Source organism: Monodon monoceros, unplaced genomic scaffold, assembly GCF_005190385.1.
Source record: "Monodon monoceros isolate NGI ecotype Baffin Bay Population unplaced genomic scaffold, NGI_Narwhal_1 Super_Scaffold_18, whole genome shotgun sequence".
Classification (NCBI taxonomy): Eukaryota; Metazoa; Chordata; class Mammalia; order Artiodactyla; family Monodontidae; genus Monodon; species Monodon monoceros.
This window is the reverse complement of record NW_021703774.1, coordinates 163743298-163763722: the sequence shown is the minus strand read 5'-3', so window position 1 is coordinate 163763722 and position 20425 is coordinate 163743298. Positions and strand designations below refer to the sequence as shown.

At 38.4% G+C, this 20425-nt stretch overlaps 1 protein-coding gene across 6 annotated transcripts in view; it reads left to right on the top strand.

Annotated features, from left to right (window-relative positions):
• Positions 1-20425, top strand: part of ZBTB40 (zinc finger and BTB domain containing 40) — an 80830-nt gene that overhangs the window by 5588 nt on the left and 54817 nt on the right. For 3 of the 6 annotated variants that reach the window (XM_029228451.1, XM_029228453.1, XM_029228456.1), the window contains exons 2-3: positions 15861-15952; positions 20135-20276. The exons of 1 other annotated variant lie outside the window; for it this stretch is intronic. The gene's annotated coding sequence lies outside the window, so the exon portion shown is untranslated. The remainder of the gene's footprint in view (positions 1-15860; positions 15953-20134; positions 20277-20425) is intronic. 2 more of the 6 variants (XM_029228452.1, XM_029228454.1) reach the window with 2 other exon arrangements.

The window sequence follows — 20425 nt, the reverse complement described above, 5'->3', positions numbered from 1 at the left end:
GAGGAGAATCCCCCTAAAACTAGTGCTTTCTATTGTTCTGGGACCTTGACCTCAAAGACGTAAAAGTGTCTTTTCTTGCTTTGTTTCCTGTCTAAACTGGTCAAACATAGTTGAATGTTTGTGTATAATATAGGCATTCACCCAATGAGGTGCTTCAGGGATACCTTAGAGATCATTGTCATTATTTTACATGAGACTGGTGAAATGGGGACGTGTTGTCTCAACAACCTGTTTAGCAGATGAACGTATTTGTTTCTTCTGACAGGTGAAAGGAAGAGTAGTAGAAGCCCAGTACTTTGGCTCTAGGCATCATCTTTTTGCAGGTGGAGTCAGTTCCTCAGGGTTAGGAAAGTAGAGTTAAAAGGGAGAGAGGAGGAGAGGGATAGATTCAAGGAAGCAGAGACAGGAGGCAAGGATGCTTCCCCTGCATTTGTCCTGGAGACCCTCTGTATCTGTGACAGTAGAGCTGCTATTTTGAAACCAAACTTATCTCAGAACTTGTCTAATATTAGGACCTCTGAAAAAGTCAGTTCGTGATGTAATTTCTGGTTTTATTAGTACCCGAAAGGAAAAAAAAAAAAGGAAGGAAGTATCTTTTAAATCTTTATGTTAGAATATTTTGTGAAAATGGGACCTCAATAGAAAATGGCTTAGGCCAGAGTTTGGCCCGTGTTGTGTTTACCAATTAGTTGCTTACATTTAAACATGAGACATTTTACATCTGTCTGACCCCTGAAGGTGTTTGCATGAGTGACTTCCGCTATAAGCTCTAGAATCTGGTTCTGGGACATACAATAGGGCATATTTCATGAAGGAAAGGGCCCAACTAGGTTGAGGGAGGTTAGAAACAAAGGATTATAAGTGTGAATAATAGCTTTTGAGGCTCCAAATACTGGTTACTTGACTTATTTTTTTAATATAAAAAACAAAAATGAACAGTATATGATTCTATTTCTGACTTTGAGAAAATTTTACAGGAGGTAATCTAACTCCGCAGTTTCATCTGTTTCTCAGCTTTCTAGGACTGTGGCCTGACAGTTGGGTCTTCCTTCTTGACTCCCTTAGCTCCCTGCCCCCACGAGGGGCTCTGGCAGCAGTGAACTTAGCAGTTTTCTTCCATATGGTACTTCTCTTGGGTTCCTGGTCTCAGTGGATGGCACCACGGAGCTGCCAGAGGCAGAAACCCGGGAGTCATCCAGTGTTCTTCCCCTTCTCTCAACTCTCCACCCCTTTCCACTCCCCACCCACAAATGGCACACATTTTTTAGACTGCAAGCCTGTTGATGTCCCCTTTCTCTTTTGGCTAAAGCGGCTGTAATCTCTTGTCTTGGATTACTGTGGCAGCAGTCTGTAGCTGGCCAGCCAGCTTTCCACCTTTGTTCCGATCCAATCTGTTTTGTACACTGTTGCCAGTGATCTTTATAAAGCACAGATTGTAACACGTTACTCTCCAGGCTAAAACTCCAAGATGGCTTGCCTGCCCTCTGTGTGGTTCCTTGGCATGGCTTGGGCTGCCCTCAAGCCCTGGCTGTGCCCACCTCAAGCCTCAACTCTTAGCGCTTTCTCCACTCCCCTCTTACCCTTCTACTTGAGCATCAGTCATTAACACTCAATGGGCAACTTGGAACTTCACCCTTCCTGGACTGTGGGCCATGCTCTGGGGCTTTCGGGCTGTTCCTTCTCTCTGGATTTCCCTGGCCATGTTATTAACCAGGCAAGTAGCAATGCTGCTGTCTGTCCTGACCATTAGATTACTGAATGTTGTTTTAGTTTTCTGTGTGGTTCCTTTTGTCCTTAGAATATATGCTATTTGAGTTGTATGTCCTGAAGTCACTTCATGTAATTATTTTCTCTATGTGGTATGCCACCAACTTGATAAACAGACCCATTTGTTTTAAAACTTAATAATTGATTTAAAAAATCTAATTTTGTTTTTTTAACTATGAAAACCATTTACATGGTTCCAAAATCAAAACTATACAGCAAGGTATATTCATAGAAGTTTTTATTTCATGCCTGACCCTTCTTTTCTGTTTCTCTTGAGTCTTACTGCCAGAGTTTTGGAGTTTTGTCAGTCTGTTAGGTAAGAAATAATATTTCAGTATAGTTTAATTTTGTTTTCTCCTTTTATGAGTTACAGAATATCTGCCCAATGTCTGTGGTATAAGTTACAAAAATATTTTTTCCAGTTTGTCATGTGCCTGACTTTACATATGTAGTGTTATTGCTATACAAAAGTTTTACATCTTTACATAGTCATAATGATCAGTCTTTCAGTGTATTACTTTAGATTTTGAGTCAGAGTTAGGAAGTTTGCGCCACTCTCAATTTATGAGGAATTCATTAATGTTTTCTTCTAGTACATATATGGTTTCACTTTTTTTTTCTTTTTTTTTAGTATCTAAGACTCAGATCCATTTGGAATTTATCTTGGCATTTGGTTTGAGGAAGGATCCAATTTTATCTTTTTTTCCAATGAATGGCCAGCCAGGTGTCCCAGCACTACTTATTAAAAGCTCTTATCTTTTCTCCACTGATTTGAGATGCTGTCTTTAGCAGATACTAAACTCTTATGTGCATTTGGGTTTCCTACTGGATTTTCTGTTTTGTTCCATTGATTGTCAATTCATATGCCATTACAAAACTATCTTAATTTTAGAGGCTTTGTAATTTGTTTTACTGTCTGGCGGGGCTAGTTTTTTCATATTGCTCCTTTTCAGAGTTTTCCTCGCTGTTTTGCTTGTTTATTCTGCCATATGAGCTTTGTAATAAATTTGTCTAATTTTCGGATGAAGCAACTTGATGGTATTTTTATTGAGATTATGCTAAATTTATAAATTAGCTTAGGGAGAACTGACATCTTTATGATGCTGAATATTTCTATCCAAGATCATGGTCTGTCTTTCCATTTGCTCAAGGCTACTTTTGTGATTTTTCAAGAGTATTTTATGTTTTTCCTTATATAAAGTTTGTTTGCTTCTTGCTCAGTTTATTAGACTTTCATTCTTAACTTTTTAAAAAAATAAATAATTCCTTTAAGAATCCCTCCAGAACTTCTCAGAGAAGTTATATACACCCACGTGCTCAAAAATTTTTGCATATCGTTTCTGGTTGTTCATAGATACCCTCCTCCAAAAGCCCATCCCATTATATTGTTGTCTGTCTTCCTCTCTTTCCCATTCTCAATACCTAGCTCTGTGTCCTGCATACTGTAGGCAGTCAGTACATATTTGTTGAATGGAATGAATAAAGCAATAAGGGGAAAAAGTGAATAAAAGAGTGAGAAGCCTATAAGAGTATATTTGGGAAGGTTTTCCTTGCACAGTTGTTCCTCAGTCTGCAGTCTGTAGCCTTAATTCACTGATTCATAGCATTTTGCTCTCCTCCTTATCCCCATCCCAGAACTTAAAAAATACCATGTTGATAATAATAGTTAGCATTTAATGAACACCTAAAAAGTGCCACGCACTGTACTAAGTGTTTTACACAATTTCTTGTAATCCTCACAGCAACTAAGCAATAGATACTATTATCCTCATTTAGAAATTGTTATGGAAATTTCAAACATAAAAATGAGAATAGCATTATGAGCTCCCATATACATGTTCACTCATTTTGCACTTGAGAAAACAGGTTTTGAAAGATTAGGTAACTCAAGGTTACAGAGCTAAAGTCAGGTGTAGAACCCAACTCTTTTTAGCTCCTTATTAAGATTGTTTTTAAAATATTAAACTCCAGCTGGCCAGGGAAAAGCAGAAGCAAGGGAGATGGTCAAGAGCTACTCTTCTAAACTGTAACTGGTAGTAGTATTATATTAGTCTTCCCTTCTAATTCACGTCACAAATATTTCCCTCACTTCTACTGTTTGCAAACAGTAAGCCCTCCTCTCTCTCCCTCTTTACTGCTTCTCTTATGTTCCCTGCTTTTGCTCTGCCTTCTCTTGATCTTAGAGGTTTGTTAGTGCAATCTGATCTTAGTTCATTTTTAAAGGCCTGTCACTGTTTTGAGTACCCAGCTCCCAACATGATGTTGGGAACGTAGTAAGAACTTATAAATTTAAACAACAGTGGAACTTGCTGCTCTTATTCATTTAGCCCGTAGGTTTAGTACGGTACTATAACTTCTGAATGATGCTCAGAAGCCCTGGCAGTCATTAAATTTGACCACCTAGACACAAGCTGCCCTTATAGCTGGTACTCTGCTGTCAACTGCCCTCAGTTCCAGTCAGATTTAAACCAGAGGGAGACTTTCTAAGGTCAAAGTCCAAGACAGCAGAATAATTGGCCCCTAGAGTTCCAGATTTTTTTTTTCCTGGGCAGCAGAAAATGAAGATTTCCATGTATTTCTTTGAACATTTTTGAGCAAATACTATGGAGCCCCATAGGCTCTTTCCAAACGTTAGACAATAGAGAAGTTATCCTCTTTTGCTTTTTTTTTTTGGATGTTAGTTCCTTAAGTTAACCCTCTTGTCATAATCCCTGGTGATGGATGGGAGAAAGATAGAGATGAAAATAATTCCCACTTCTTCAAAGGCAAGAGAAAAAGCTTACAGTACTAAGGGGAGAGGAGAATGGAGTTCATGTATGAAATATACACAGAAGTGTCCTGAAGGCTGGGTGATCTGAGTAGGGTAATAGGACAGTCTCACAGGAAGTTGGGGCTCCATAGACTCTTCAGTGCTTCTGCTGCTTAACTACAATGTAGAAGAAAAGAAGGATTTTAAGCTGAAAGTGGTCTCTTCTTCCCAGCTGTGCCATAAACTCCTTGAGAGCAGGGAGTATGCTGATTTCTTCTCTGTGTAGTTCCAAGCCAGTTAAGGCCATTTGGCTGAGCTCAGTAAAGATCTGCTGGACAGACAAGCATACACTGTCCACTGACTAGGCTGGGAAATGGGTCTTGGAGGTTTGCTGGGATGGCATGGGCTCCACATCCCCCAGTGGCATTATTACCAGCTGTATGGCCTTGGACAAGTCAGGGGGCCAGAGTAATGTGTGTATGGTGCCTCATATAGCGGGGAATAAGTAGGCTCTAAATCAAGGTCATCTGTTCTTCCTTTAAAACTACTTCATTTACTGTGTTATCTTTGCACTGCCTCTGAACAGAGAAGTTACCAAGAAAGTAGGAGAAAGACTCAAGGATCAAGCGCTTCACTGCTTTTTAAATTCTTAAGCTTGGGCAATATCCAGTGGTAAAGGTCCGGCTCCAGAGTCAGACAGCATGGGTTCATTTACTGACTCTACTGCTCACTGGCTTTATGATTTGGGGCAAGTCATTTAATCTCTCTAGGTCTCCACTTCCTCAGTTAAAGTGGAGTTAATAATAGTAACTACCTCCCAGGTTTTGCAAAAATTATATAAGAGCACCCATGTAAAATGCTTGTCACAGTGTCGGGGATATAATAAATCTTCATAAAATGTTAGCTCCCATTGTTAGGTTGCTACCTTAACTCTTCCAAACTATGTCTTTCTTTTCCCCCTTGCCATAATGTCTTCCTCATTGCTTTCCACTTAAAAAATATATATCTGAGTCATAGTTAACAGAAGAGTCTGATTTCTGTTATTAGTGAACTGGAAGATCTTAAAACACTTCTCAGGGCCTCAGTTTCTTCATCTACAAATGAGGGAATTGGAGCAGGTGATTTCAAAAGTTCTTTGTATCTCCTGTTAATTTTCAGTGAGTTAAAGGCTTTGTGTGAAATCTCTCAGATTATATAGTCCAGCATGCTGTTACGAGAGGCCTAACCCTCTCCCTTTCCTAGCTTGACTCAGCTGTGACAATGTGATTGTCTATAAATTCTTTTAAAAAAATTATATTTGACATACAGTATATAGAAGATATATATGTAACTTATATAAGTGAGGAGGCAGAGTGATTAAAAACAAGTATATCGGACTTCCCTGGTGGTCAGTGGTTAAGAATCCACCTGCCAATGCAGGGAACACGGGTTCGATCCCTGATCCAGGAAGATCCCACATGCTGCAGAGCAGCTAAGCCTGTGTGCCACAACTACGGAGCCTGTGCTCTAGAGCCCGCGAGCCCGTGTGCCACAACTACTGAAGGCCACGCACCTAGAGCCCGTACTCCACAATGAGAAGCCGCTGCAATGAGAAGCCTGCGCACCGCAACAAAAAGTAGTCCCCACTCGCTGCAACTAGAGAAAGCCTATGTGCAGCAACGAAGACCCAACACAGCCATAAATAAATAAATATTTTAAAAAACGAAAAACAGTATATCTGTGAACTGATCACACAGCCCAAAACTGTAAAAACAAATATTTTGGCAGGTGTATTTTTATGCTTCCTTTTAACATTTAATGAATATTTACAGTGTTATAGGAAATGCCCTTCATGTGCATTGACTAACAGGCTTATTAATGCTTACAGCTACCCCATGAGATAAAACTAATATTATCCCCATTTTACATATTAGGAAACTGAGGCCCAGAGAGTTAAGCAACTTGCCTCAAGTTGTATAGCTGGTAAGAGAGGCAGAGCTGTGATTCACCCGCGGGCGAGCTGTCTCTACAGCCTGTGCCCAAAACCTTTACTGTTAAACACACAGCCTCCGGAGTCACAAGGCCTGTTTTGGTATTCTTCAGTTGCTTGAGCTCTTTACTTTTACATTAGATGGGTATCTTTGATTTTGGAATTTGCTACTGTGTGGTTGAGATTTATTCCCCCCTGAAGAAAAGTGTATTATCATAATCAGATTGGTGAAAACGCAGAACTCATCCACATTTTCAGGTCAGGACAAGAGTGTCAGTGATGAAGCCAAGGGTCTTTTGTAACACCTAAGAGGTTGAATGTGAAAGCACTGAAGTGATGATTGCTTGTTGAGAGTCTTGACTGCAGGATGGAAGAGTCGGCATTAGGTGTAATGCAGTCACAATTCCCAGCCACTCATTAGATGAATATGTTGCTCAGGAGATTTTGCAGTTTGGCCTGTGAAGAGTCATCGTTGATGAACTACTGGATCAGAGCAGCATGGCCTGGAAAGGCAGGGGAAAGGCAGATAAGTCTCTCAAAGCCTCCTTCCATTATAATAGCCTTGAAAAAGTGCTTGTTTCTATGAATTAGACAAAAGATAAGAGGACACAAGCAGTTTGTTATGTCAAACAGTTTGATGTTTTGCCTCATTGTTTTGAACACCTCAAAAGAAGAGTTTCGTTAGAGATTGAGAGAATCTGGAAAAAGAAATTAGTTGAATGTAATAGTTTATTATAGGCTTATCAAGAATCAGATGCTAGCTGCCAGTTTTGAGACGTGAAAAACAACCTTTCTAGTGGTCCTTAATCTCCTGTCTCTACCTCCTTGAGAATATGGTGGTGAGGTGGTGGTAGTGATGATCATGATGACGATGACGCTGATGCTGGCAGCTAGCAGATAATCAGTTTATTGAGCACTTGCTGTGTCCCCAGCATATAATGCTGGTGCTTTAGCTGTGTTAATTCATTTAATCTTCCAACAACCCAGTGAGAGAGGTACTATTATTACCCCTATTTTGTAGATGAGGAAACTATGCCCCATGGAGTTTAGGCGATTTTTTCCAAGGTCACACTTTGTGATTGGGCATTCAAGCTTCACACTCAGGTAGCCTGGCTCTAGCTCCGGCCTTTAACCACTGAGCTACACTGCTGCTCATGACCTGTCTCCCAGAAAGTGTGCAGTTGAATAACACTGTGTGTCCAGTAATTTAAAGAGCATTATAGATGCCTCTTCCCCTTCCCAGTCCATGGACTTGGGTTCAGACCCCACCCTAGAGTTATGTAAATTCCTTGTGGGCAGAGATTATATCTTATTTAACTTTGCTTGGTACATGGTAGGAGCTAAATAAATGTCTTATGAGTGTATAGTATGTTGGAAATGACACTAGCTTTGAAGCCAGACAAACCTACCTGGGTTTTTTAATTTGCAGGTTATAAAAATAATGCATGTTTACTGTAGAAAAAATTTGAAATATATGAAGAAGAAAATAAGTCCCCCATAGTGATACTACCTAGGGATAACCGCTATTAGCATTTTAATATATTTTCTGTCTTTTTCAATGCAAATGTATATATGCATGTACATATATTTTTAAACCAAGTTGGAATTATATATACAGTTGCATCCTGTTTTTTTTTCCTTTTAGTATGTTGAGAGCATTTCACCACATTATTAAAAATCTTCAAGAGCCTAATTAAAAATTTTTTATTTAGATATAATTCACATACTATACAATTTACTGTTTTAAAGTGTACAATTCAAAGTCTGTGTGACTATCACCACTTTCTAATTCTAGATCATTTTCATCACTCCAAAAAAATACCCCATACTCATTAGCATTCACTCCCCAGTCCTCCTCCCAACCTCTAGCAATCACTAATCTTTCTGGCTCTATGGATTTGCCTATTCTAGACATTTTATATAAAGGGGATCATACCCTATGTGGCCTTTTGTGTCTGGCTTCAACTTAGCATGTTTTCAAGGTGTACCCGTGTTTGTAGCACTATCATTATTCCATTCCTTTTTATGACTGAATAATATTCCATTGTATGGATAAACACAATTTTATTTGTCCATTTATCAGTTGATGGCTGCTTGAGTTGTTTCCACTTTTGGGCTGTTATGTATAATGCTGCAGTGAACATTAGTGTACAAGTTTTTGTGTAGACATATGTTTTCATTTCTCTCGGGTATATACCTAGGAGGGGAATTGCTGGGTCTGTATTTAACTTTTTGAGGAACTGACAAACTATTTTTCACAGTGGGGCTACCATTTTACATTCCCACCAGCGACGTATAGGATTTCCAGTTTCTCCACATCCTCAGCAATGCTTGTATTTTTTGTTTGTTTGTTTGTTTTATTATAGCATCCTAGTAGGTGTGGAGTGAAATCTCATTGTGGTTTTGATCTGCATTTCCCCAGTGACTACTGATGTTGAGCATTTTTCATGTGCTTATTTGCCATTTTTTATATCTTCTTTGGAGAGATATCTGTGCAGATCCTTTGCCCATTTTAAAATGGGCATATTTGTCCTTTTATTGTTGAGTTGTAAGAGTTCTGAATACCTTATATTCTGATACACTGTGTTTATATATTCTGGATACCAGACCCTTATCAGATACATGATTTGTGAATATTTGTACCCATTTTGTGGATTGTCTTTTTACTTTCATGATAGTGTCCCTTGTTACACAGAAGTTTTAAAATTTGATGAAGTCCAATTTATTTTTTTTTCCTTTGGTTATTTGTGCTGTAGTTACCATATAGGGAGCCTGATTTTTAATGGCTACATGATATTCTATAATATGTCCGTATACCATGTTTACTTTAAAAATCTCATATTATACATCTAAGTTTCCAGTTTTTTACCATTAAATCTATTGCTCTGAATACAGTGTGCATAAATATTTTATTATATCTCTAATTATTATCTCTTTATAGATAGATACTTAGAAGTGGGTCTAAAGGAATAAACATTAACAATTTTTTCCTTCTAATATCATGGGATTCTCATTCTTTTTTTAATTTGTAATTATACAACTGATATATATTACAGATACATTCTGTAAAACACATCCTGGTAAAACATTCAAACAGTGCACGTAAAGTATATCCTCCTCAATCCCCCCAAATTCTCATGTCCCTCTCCAAGGACATTTTTTATAGCTCTACATGAGCAGATTACTTACTAGATTACTTCCCTGAATGATTTTTTACCAGTTTACACTCCCATCAGCACTGTGCAGTGTCAAAGACAGATGCACCAGGCCACCACTGAATGTTGAGAGATGTAGTCTCTTCTGTGATTCCTAAAAGGCTTTCTGATCATACTTGACCTTGCTGCTGGAATTTTTTCACAGATGACTGCAGAGAGTAGGCACATTTCACTAATAAATGAACTAATAAATTGACTTTCTGATTTATATTTCTTCTCTTAAACAATAAGTTTAGACAGTACTATCCAAACTCCCCAAGTCTGATTAATTTTGAGACTTTTACAGGATAGGGTGTTTGTATCTATGAGGTTGATAACCAAACTAGACCTTTGGTAAATTAAGTTCAAGCCGTTGAGGGAACTCTCTTGCCAGTCTCTTCCTGGCAAGCCAGCTGGCCTGTTCCAATAGCACACATTTCCATCCATCTTTTAGCAGAGACCAGCAAAAGACATGGCATCTCAAATGCAGGTGATCCTGTCAGGGCATCTAGCCGCACATCTCTGTCTGTGAGAGGAGTTGAGGAATGATAGCACTGAGCCCCGAAATCCTCTCAAGACTAAGGTAGTAATTAAGAACAGGGAGCCAGGTAGATCTGCATTTGAGCTTTGCTCTAACTTAATACCTGTATGGTCTTGGGCAAGTTGCATAACCTTGTTGGACATTAGTTTCCTCATCTGTGTATTAGGGATAATAATGGTGTCTACCTCACAGGTATGTTTGGGGAATTAAGTGGGAAAATGTATGGACAGAGCTTAGAACAAATGCTGGACATCATTATCATCATAGAGTAGTTAATGACCTTGCCAAAGGCATTCAGGAGATTCAAGGATAGGAAAAAGAGCAGAGATCCGTGGATTGGGCAAAAAACGATGTTTTAATCACCTCCTCTTCACCTCGTTGATGAGGGAGGGATTCCTACCCTAGGGTTGTGGGGATGGCTAAGCACACAACACTGGACACTGGCAGATGAGACTGAAAGCAGTTTATACTCACAGCCCCAGAGGAGGACACAGAGGGTGTACTCAGGAGCAGAGTTAACAGCCAGGGGCTGTGGGAGGCAGGCTTGTAGTATCAAGAAGGTGGGTGCTTTCTGGTTTATGCCAGAGGATGTGATTGGCTTGTTTGAATAATTTTGGGGGCTGGCAGGGAACTGAAACCCACTACCCAGGAATAAACAGGAACAGTGCCTGGCCCCTCTGATAAGGAGGATTGTTTCGCTAGGGGACCGTGTCCACAGGAGCAGAATGGGTACTGGAATTTGTGGTTAGGACATTTGAGGCCTTCTTGATTTTACCAGCTGTCAAGGCAGCACATAATATTAAGCCTTAATCTTTAGACTTTATACCACAAAAGAGAATATAGGCCTTGAAATACTGTTCGATATGGCTTTTAGCAGATCTGGGTATGGAAGGCTATGGAAGACAAGCAGAGTTGTCCTGTTCTCTGTGGGAGAAGACAGATGGGCATAGTAGTTAGAATGGAAATGTCACAGTAGGTCATATATGGTGCCATGAGCCCAGATCTCTTCACTGTGTCCAGTTCAGCATACAGGTGACCAGTTTACTCTAGATCAGGAACAGTTTGACCTCCATTTACTTTGGCAGCAGCCAGGGAAGCTTGTCTAGCCCTGGAAGTCCGGGTTGCTGGAATGCATTCTAAAGGAGTTTTGGTTGGTGCCAGGCCACAGAGCTATTCACCCTAAGGCCTGGTTATTAGAATCCTCCGTATTTTGTAGGTTTTATTCTTAAAGCTGTTCTGACTGGAGCAAGGGCAGGTGCAAAAGGGAAGGTTTTGAGGATGACTTGGAACTTTTTAGAGGTGAAGGGTTGCTTGAAACATATTTGATAATAATTAGATGTGAAAAAATGTGATTTGAGAACAGGCAATGTTGTATAGTGCTTTGCTATTCAGAGAGGATTCCTTGGACTATCAACATCTGAGTCAACCCAGAGCTTATTAGAAATGCAGAATTCAGATCCCACTGCAGACCTTCTGGATCAGAATCTTTTCTTTGACAAGATCCCCAGGTGATTTTTACGCACACTAAAGTACGAGAAACTGTTCTAGTGGGTAGAAGGGCATGAGCTTTAAAAGGCTCAGACTGGATTTTGTATGTGATCTTGGGCCTGTTCCTTAACCTCTCCACTATTGGGACTTAATTATAAATTGGGTTTAACTATCTTGCTGGGTTATTAGTATTAAAGGGGGTAACATGTAAAATGTGCTTATTAGTAGCTCTTATTTGTGATTATTTGATAAATAATATCCTTGATAGAATATGAAAAGAGAGAGCAGGATACCATTACGGCTAACTCTGTTCACGAGACATGAATTGGTAATTGAGAAAAGTACAGTCTCCTGAGCCGATGGGTCAGTGGATGTGGTTGGGTCACTAAACAGTTCCCCTCAGGGTGAGACTGTAAGTGTACGTTAAGTAACCAAGAGTTGACAGCTATACTTTTTAGTGGATACTGAGCCCTTGGAAGGGAGAATAATCTGCAGAAGTGGTAGCTAAGTCTTGGACTCCAGTGAGGCCTTCATATTATAGAGAAAAGAACTATGGCTTGAGAATTGAGACATGGGCTCAGTTATGCCCCTTGTTAGCTCTGTGGCCCTTAACAAGCCATTTAACATCCCTGAGCCTTAGTCTTCATCTGTAAAACAAAGGTAAATGGAAGGATGAGGTGTAAATCCCAGAATATAGCAAGGTATTATCCCTACTTGATATGTACCATAGAGTTCGGTAGACAGCCTCCTGAATCCCCAAAGGTGACTCTTAGGCCAACTCAGCTGCTTTTAGAATCTTCAGTACTGAAATTCTTCAGAGCTGTTCTGGCTACCTGGATTTCCCAATGACCAGAATGTACCTTAGGAAAGCACACAGGCCGTTCAGGTATTGCTACAAATCTCAAAGACTGGAACAGTAGTAGACTAGTATTTGGGATGGAGTGATGATGATAGTGATGACAATAATGTTAGAAACAACAATGACAATACATATAAAAAGGTACTACCATGAACCCAGGAGTATCAAATACAAAAATCTCCATCCCTTACACTATATATTGCTGCCTTTCAGGCCGGCAGTGTAAGAGAAGAAACCAAATGACAACTGCTTTTGAACTTGAGCAATGTGGGCCTGCTAAAAGCCACGGTCACCCTTTTCTAACCTCACCAATCCTCCTTGCATTCTCAGAAATAATTGCTAGGGGTTCTCTTTTAACTTAGCTGATTCCTTAGATACGTTACATTTTAAATCATCTTTTTGTGTGTAGCAGATGCCCCATTTCTTGTCTCTGAGTGTGTGATCTTTGCTCTAATTATGTTGAGAGTGCCTGTTATTTCACCTGATTCTGGTTGTTTGTGAGATACTAAATAGCCATGGGGTTAAAGCTGACTCGGATCAAAGAGCAACTCAGCCTCTCAGGACCTCAGTTTCCTCTGTTAAAAAGGGGAGGGATTGGACTAAGGTCATTTGGTCATTGGACAAGAGTACATGATAGATAAAGTAATGAACTTCTGTTTGCTGAAAGCAATGAATAGGGCTCTCCAAGGTCCCTTCCAGCTCTCTGGTTCCAGCAGAATCCAGAAATCAAGACAGAAGTAAAAATTATATTCTGGAGATAGGGATTATCAATAGCAACAGTAAAAACAAAACAAACTTTAAGCAGATAAGGTTGCATTGAGCCAGGCCATATGAGAGATGTCTCAGACTATGAGATAGATGTGCCCAAAGGATAGTGCAGAATTGTTAGGAGAACTGGAATGGAGGACCCTTGATCAAGTATTAGGATGGCTTTTCTTTCTTGGGTATTGGGATATAGAAATTTAGGCAGATGTGTGTCCAACTTCTGCTCCTATGGAGCTTTATTTATTATTAGACAATATATATAGGTTGCTTGTTCTTCCTTCCCATTGCTAGTCACTTTTCCATATTAGACCATGCCATCTGTCACTGGAATAGCTCTGCTTTAATTGTGCTGTATTTCAGAAACTCCTCCCTCAAAGCAGGTTAAGTTCCTCTGTTCATTTTCTGGCCTCCCTAACCTAGGCAGCCTAGTGTTCCACATTTCCTCTTAAGTGGGTATTTTTGGAGACCCACCCTAGCCAGCCCAGTGTCCATAATAATGATGGCAACAACTTACTGGAGGGCTTTCCAATGCCTTTCCAATGGGTCCAGTGCTAACTGCCTGTGCACATACATGATTCCAGAGCACTCTCCCTCTTCACCCTTACCTGTTGAAATTGTACCTAACTTGCATTTACCAACTCCAGTCCTACCCTTTTCCTTTCCACTCACTGGGATCAATCTGTTTTTTTCCCTTCTCTCTTCTTCCTTTCCCTCTTCTTGTCTCTTGAGTCCTTTTAAGACTTCTGTTTTCAGTCATTCCAGTTGAAATAAGTTGAATCAACTTTATTACAAGCTCTCTGTGAACAAGGACCTTGTTTTATATTTCACTTGGCTCCCACACAGCACCTAGCAGTGGGCTGAGTAATTGGTAGGCAATTGACCCATAAATAGTTGTTAGTTGACATATGTGTATTGCTGGCTGAAGACTTATGGGGAAATAAGTACAGTAAATTGGGGAATGGCAGGTCCAGTTCCTGAGGCCCAGAAAAGAGTCTCTTACCCTTCATCAGTGGCAGCAAAGTCTTTTGTTTGAGTGTCTTGCTGAGGACATTGCCAGCAGTTGTGGATTTCAGAACATCTACTTTATTTAATTAACTGATGTATATAAGAGACTGTAAGTCTTTAGTGTTACTTTCCTTCTTGTTCATCAAAGGGATTCCATGTTTCTTACCAGCTCTGACTGAAGTTCTCACTTGTGCTTTTTCTGGTTTTTTGGGGTTTTTTTTTCCCCCGTGTGTAACTGTTGTTTGTTTGTAGCTTAAAGAATCCTCAAACTTTCAGATTCTTTTTGGAAGTAGACAAAATAAAAATTTAAATAAATAAAATCTTTGTGCTTCTTTTAGAAAGCTGGCCTAGTTTCCACTTTGTGTTGAATTCCCATTTGTGTTTTGGGTCATTATGCAGCACTAGGTTCAGCCAATTAAGTTTTTTCTTTCTAAGTATCTATTCTATATCAGTATAGTCTTTTCTTGAGGCTTTAATATTGTTGCTTTGAGGAACATGCATCCTTCTGGTGCTCTTTTGTTGCTTAAATGTTCTTCCCTTGGGACCTTTGACAATTTTCCCAGGGCTAGTGATTTCAGTTAAGTGCTTAATAACATAATTTAGGTTGCCTCTATACAGGAATCTACAGGACTTAAAGATTCCAACATGCTGTGTTCCACTATAGTTTCTTAACTCTGAAAAGCATGCTTTCGTGACATTATATTTAGCGCTATATTCTCTCCCCTCCATTTAACTTCCTTGCAAAGGGAGTTAGGGGGAAATAGTAAAATATATGTTAGAGGCTTTTACATTTTAGTTGTGCGATCAACAAAGTGTAGTTTAGCCTCTATAGTACATTTCAGTAGCCCCCAAGTCACTAATGTATCCCTCATGATTATATATTAGATTTAATAACAGTATTCTGTACCTGAAAGTGGTCTACAAAGATTATATAGTTTAACTGTTTATTTACAGGTAGGTACTTTAGCTGTCATGTCAGATGGCTAGTTTCAAAACTATTTAATGAGGAAAATTCAGTCTTTCTTGGTAATAATAATACAGCTAACACATATAATATTTACTACGTGCTAGGCACTGTTTTAAATGTAAACACACCTACACATTAATTCTCTTATAAGTAGCATATGGCTGTTTTTTTTAAGAATCCAATCAGAGAATCTCTGCCATTTAGCAGGAATGTTTAATCTGCTTCTTTATTGTGATTACTAATACATTTGGACTTATTTCTACCGTCTTAAGTTTTTTTCTATTTACCTTTGCCTTTACCTTCTTTGCCTTTCTTTTCCCCCTTTTCCACTTGCTATTGTATTAATCACATTTTCTTAATTCCCTTTTATACCTCTTGTTTGCAAATATTTGTTCAGTTTCTGTTCCCTTTTATCCTTACCTGTTAACATACATACTTTACTTAGGCTAAAAGCTAAAGTTAATCATTATTTTTGTCATCCCCTTGACTCTTAGAACATCCTAACTCTAGTTCTCCTTCTCTCATCTTCCATGTTCTTGTTGATTTTTAATTTCAGAGAGGCAGTGGATTTTTAAGAATATAGACCTCAGAGCCAGACTGCCTGAATTTGGAGCCCAGGTCTGCCACACACTAGTTGTGTGACCTTAGGTAAGTTGTATAACCTCTCTGTGCCACATTTTCTTATATGTAAAATGGGGATGATAAGAGTACCTACTTCACAGGGTTGTTGAAAAGATTAAATGAGTTAATAGATGCAAAGCATTTAGAACAGTCCCTGGCACATAGTAAGCATTAAATAAGTGGTAGCTACTATGGTTGTCATTATTCTACTTTGTTTTTAACCTCCCCTTCCCATATCCATTTTAAAATAGCCAGTGCATTTTAAAACACATTTCTTAATTTCTTTTTTATTAAGATATAATTAACATACAGTTCAATGAATTCTATTTGAAGAGTTTTGACAAATATCTACTCTTCAGCCACCATCCAAAATAAGGTACAGAACATTTCCATTCCCCGAGAAGGTTTCCTTGTGTCTCCTCCTGTTTAATTCCCTTCCCCCACACCACCCCACAACCTCCACAACCACTACAGTATCTGGTTGCTACCACTGTAGATTAGTTTTTTCTGTATGTCTCTTTCCTGTAGATTTAGTCATATATATGTACTCTTTTGTGCCCGGCTTCTTTGACCTAACATACTGTTTTAGGGTTTATCCATGTTGTTGCTTGTATCAGTGGTTAATCTTTTATTATAAGAAACCTCCACACAGTTCTTCAAAGTAGTTGTACCATTTTGCACTTTCCGCAGTAATGTATGCAAGTTCTAGTCATTCTGCATCCTCATCAACATTTGGTATTATCAGTTTTTCTGATTTTAACTTTTCTAGTGGGTACGTTTAGCAGTTTCTTTGCTTGCTACTTGCTATTTTTTCTTACATTCTATCCTTTCTTTCTGGTTCAGTTTGCTTCTTATAGTAATTTCAGTGACAGTCTCTGAGCCTCTTATCTTTGTTTGAAGGTGATTTTGTTTCAACTTGTATATAGATACATGGTTGATTGTTATTTTCCTTAATATTTGAAAACTGTTACTCCATTTTCTTATATCTATTGTTATTAACGAGAAGTCTGTACCAGTCATACTGTCTTCTTTGATTAAGTAATAATCTTTTCTTTTGGTTTGCTTACAATTTCTTTTTCTCAGTGTTGTTGATACTTCAAAGTTTTTATTCTGAAGACTCATGTCTGACTTTAATCCTAGAACATTCTCAGATATTATATCTTCAAATTGCTCCTGCCACATGTTCTTCATTATCTCTATCCGGAACACCTATTCAGATGCATGTGAAACCTTCATATTCTGTTTTCCATATCCTTTAACCTCTCTTTCATATTTCTGTTTTTGGGTTTTTTTTGTTTTGTTTTGTTTTTTACCTCTCTGCTACCTTCTGAGTTATTTTCTCAGACTTCTTTTCCTAATCACTCATTTTCTCTTTAGCTGTATCTAATCTGTTTAATTCATTGATAGATGAATTTCAGTGACTTAACTTTTATTCCTAGAAGTTCTTTTGGTTCTTTTTCACATCTGCCTATTCTTTTTTCATATTATCTTTTTCTTCCATTATGGCTTCCCTTCATTTTGCCTGTTTATTAAAATGAAACAATTAATTCGTAGCATTTTTTCATAGTATTCTATAATTTTTAGGGTTTTCAATTCTTGGAGATGCTATTTGTGCTCTTTCTTGCATCTAATGTCTTTCCGTTGTGGTGATTCATTTCCTCATGTGACTTTTTGTTTTAACTGTTTGCCTTTTGGGGGTGGCACAGGAATCCTCCTCATCTGAGACACTCTAGCATCTATCTTGGCAAGGCCCTTCTCATTTGATTTTTTTTCCTCCTTCACCTCCTACCCCTACTCCTATTTCCCTCCCCTTTATAGCACTTACTCTAATGTATTTGATAAAATGTCTTTTGCTACAATGTAGCTTTACCTTACTGTTATTCATTGTTTTGTTTTTGTGTTTTTAACTTACATAAATGGCATTATGCTCTAGATCTCATTCTGGTTGTTATTGTTTCATTCAATTGGGTATTTAAGATCTGTTTCTGTCTGAATAGTCAGTTGTTGCTTCTTTCTAATGCACTATATTCCATAGGATACATTCTGCATATTTACTTAAATTCTTTTTGTGACTGACATCTAAATTACCTCTCATTTCCCTGCTACAAAAAACAATGGCCCAGTGATCTTTCTGGCCATGTGTCCTTATGAACCTATGTGAGAACTTTTCTGGGAAATGTACTCAGAAATAAGATTCTTGGACCACAAGGCATATATGCACAGAAAATTTCACTAAACATTACCAGAGTGTTTTTCCAGAATAGCTATATGAATTTATATACCACCAGTTTTACTCTCGATTCAAATTTATGTTCTACCACATGTTACTGTAAGACCTTAGAGAAATTACTTAACCTCTCTGGGCCTTAGTCTCCCCATCAGTAAAAGGGAATAATAACAGCATCTGCATCATCAGGTAGTTAAGAGAATGGAATGAATTAATATATGTAAAGCATATTCCTGAATATAATAAGCACTTCCTGAATATATAATAAATGTTAGCTGCTTTTACTGCTATTGTAACAACTACTCTTACTTGTTAGCCAGTTAAGTGAGCTTCTCCTTTTCTAAATTGCCTTGTTACGTCATTTGCCCATTTTTCTCCCCATTGGATTTTTTTCCCTAAGGTTTCCAGGAATTTCTTATGTATTCTTATTATTCTTATTCTTATTCTTATGTTGTCTTTAAACTGTATAAATATCTCCTGGTTCCTGGTTCTACCATTTGTCCATTGTCTATTAATCATATCTATAGACTATAGAGTTCTTTGACAGAAACCTTTAATATCAGTATAATCATATTCATCTTTTCTTTTTTTAAGCTTTTGGGGCAATGTTTAAGAAGTTTCCCAACACCTGCTTCAAAGATACCCTCTGACATTTTCTACTGTTAACTTTTATAAATTTACCTTTCACATTCAGGTCTTCCTCATATGGTTTGTAATAGTGAGCTCATTTCTTTCTATGTTTTTCTTTTTTCCTGTGAGAGTCTCTGTGCCTTGGGTTTTGAAAGTATTCTGTTTTTTTTCTCCTGCATGTCAAAGACCAATTTTTATGTTAATTTCTCAGCCCAAGATTCTTATATGATATAATATATAAATTTGGATCCTTCACCTCTGTATGTCATAGGCCTTCATTTTAGATTTCTTGTGGGTGCCATTTCTTCTACTCAAGGCCCAGATAATTAGCAACTTTTATTCTGTTTCCCTGAGCCAGTGAGCAGAGATTTTTCAGACTGCATATAAAGGACGGATAGTTGTTTGAGGCTCTGTGCTTTGTGCAAGGGTCTCAGTTCCAACTCCCCCACCTTCTACCTGCCTGAAGCTATATTTCCAGTCTCCATGTGAGCATTAATGCTTTCTCCTCCAAGCCTAGGGCCTGTATTAGAGTTTGAAACCCCTTTGGGCCATCATGGTCTCAACTCCCACTTTACTGTTTCAGCTTTGATTTTGATGTCACTTCCATTTCAGGTACCTGGGGATTTCCTTTTTTTTTTTGCTTGACTATATATATATTTTTTTTTTTTAATTTATTTTATTTATTTTTGGCTGTGTTAGGTCTTTGTTGCTGCCTGCGGGCTTTCTCTAGTTGTGGCGAGTGACTCTTCGTTGTCGTGCTCAGGCTTCTCATTGCGGTGGCTTCTCTCATTGCAGAGCACGGGCTGTAGGCGTGTGGGCTTCCGTAGTTGTGGCTCGCGGGCTCTAGAGCACAGGCTTAGTAGTTGTGGCACACGGGCTTAGTTGCTCCGCAGCATGTGGGATCTTCCCAGACCAGGGCTCGAACCCATGTCCCTCGCATTGGCAGGCAGATTCTTCTTAACCACTGTGCCACCAGGGAAGCCCTAGCTTGAATATATATTTTTAAAGCATTTTTGTTACATTTTATCCAGTGTTCCTGTGTGTGAAGTGGGAGGAAAAGGTCCATTTACATCAGCTCAGTGTGCCATTTCGCCAAAAGTCTTTCCTTTAATTAGTATTCCTATTAATCTCAGTAAAATTTCAACTTTCAACTTTACCAGTTTACATTCATTAAGTAACCTTTGAATTTATTCTGCCTTAATTATCCCCATTCTCCTTTTACTGCTCAAGTTTATAACCATGTTTTTAGTATCTATATATTGGTAAACCACATAGTTTTGTTCAGTTTTTTTTAACCTTGCTCAGTTGCTTATTCTGTTACAGTTATTCTATTATTTTCTTATCTAATTTAGTTGTCAACAAAAATATGAAATAGCTCTGACCACAATCCTGTAGTTAATGCTCAAAGTACCTCCCTCTGGATCATTGGTGGCTCTTCGTATTTTTTAATCTGATGAAAGACTGACCAGAAATGACCCCAAAGCAACATTTTAAGTAAGTTTTAGTTTGTCCTAAAAATATAATCCCAATAATGTGTTTCTTATTAATAGGATTGTTTGAAAAGATTTATGTCCAGGTAAGTCTTTTGATTTACTGTAATCCATAGAGCCTATGTCTTGTCTTAGGAAGAAAATCATATTCTC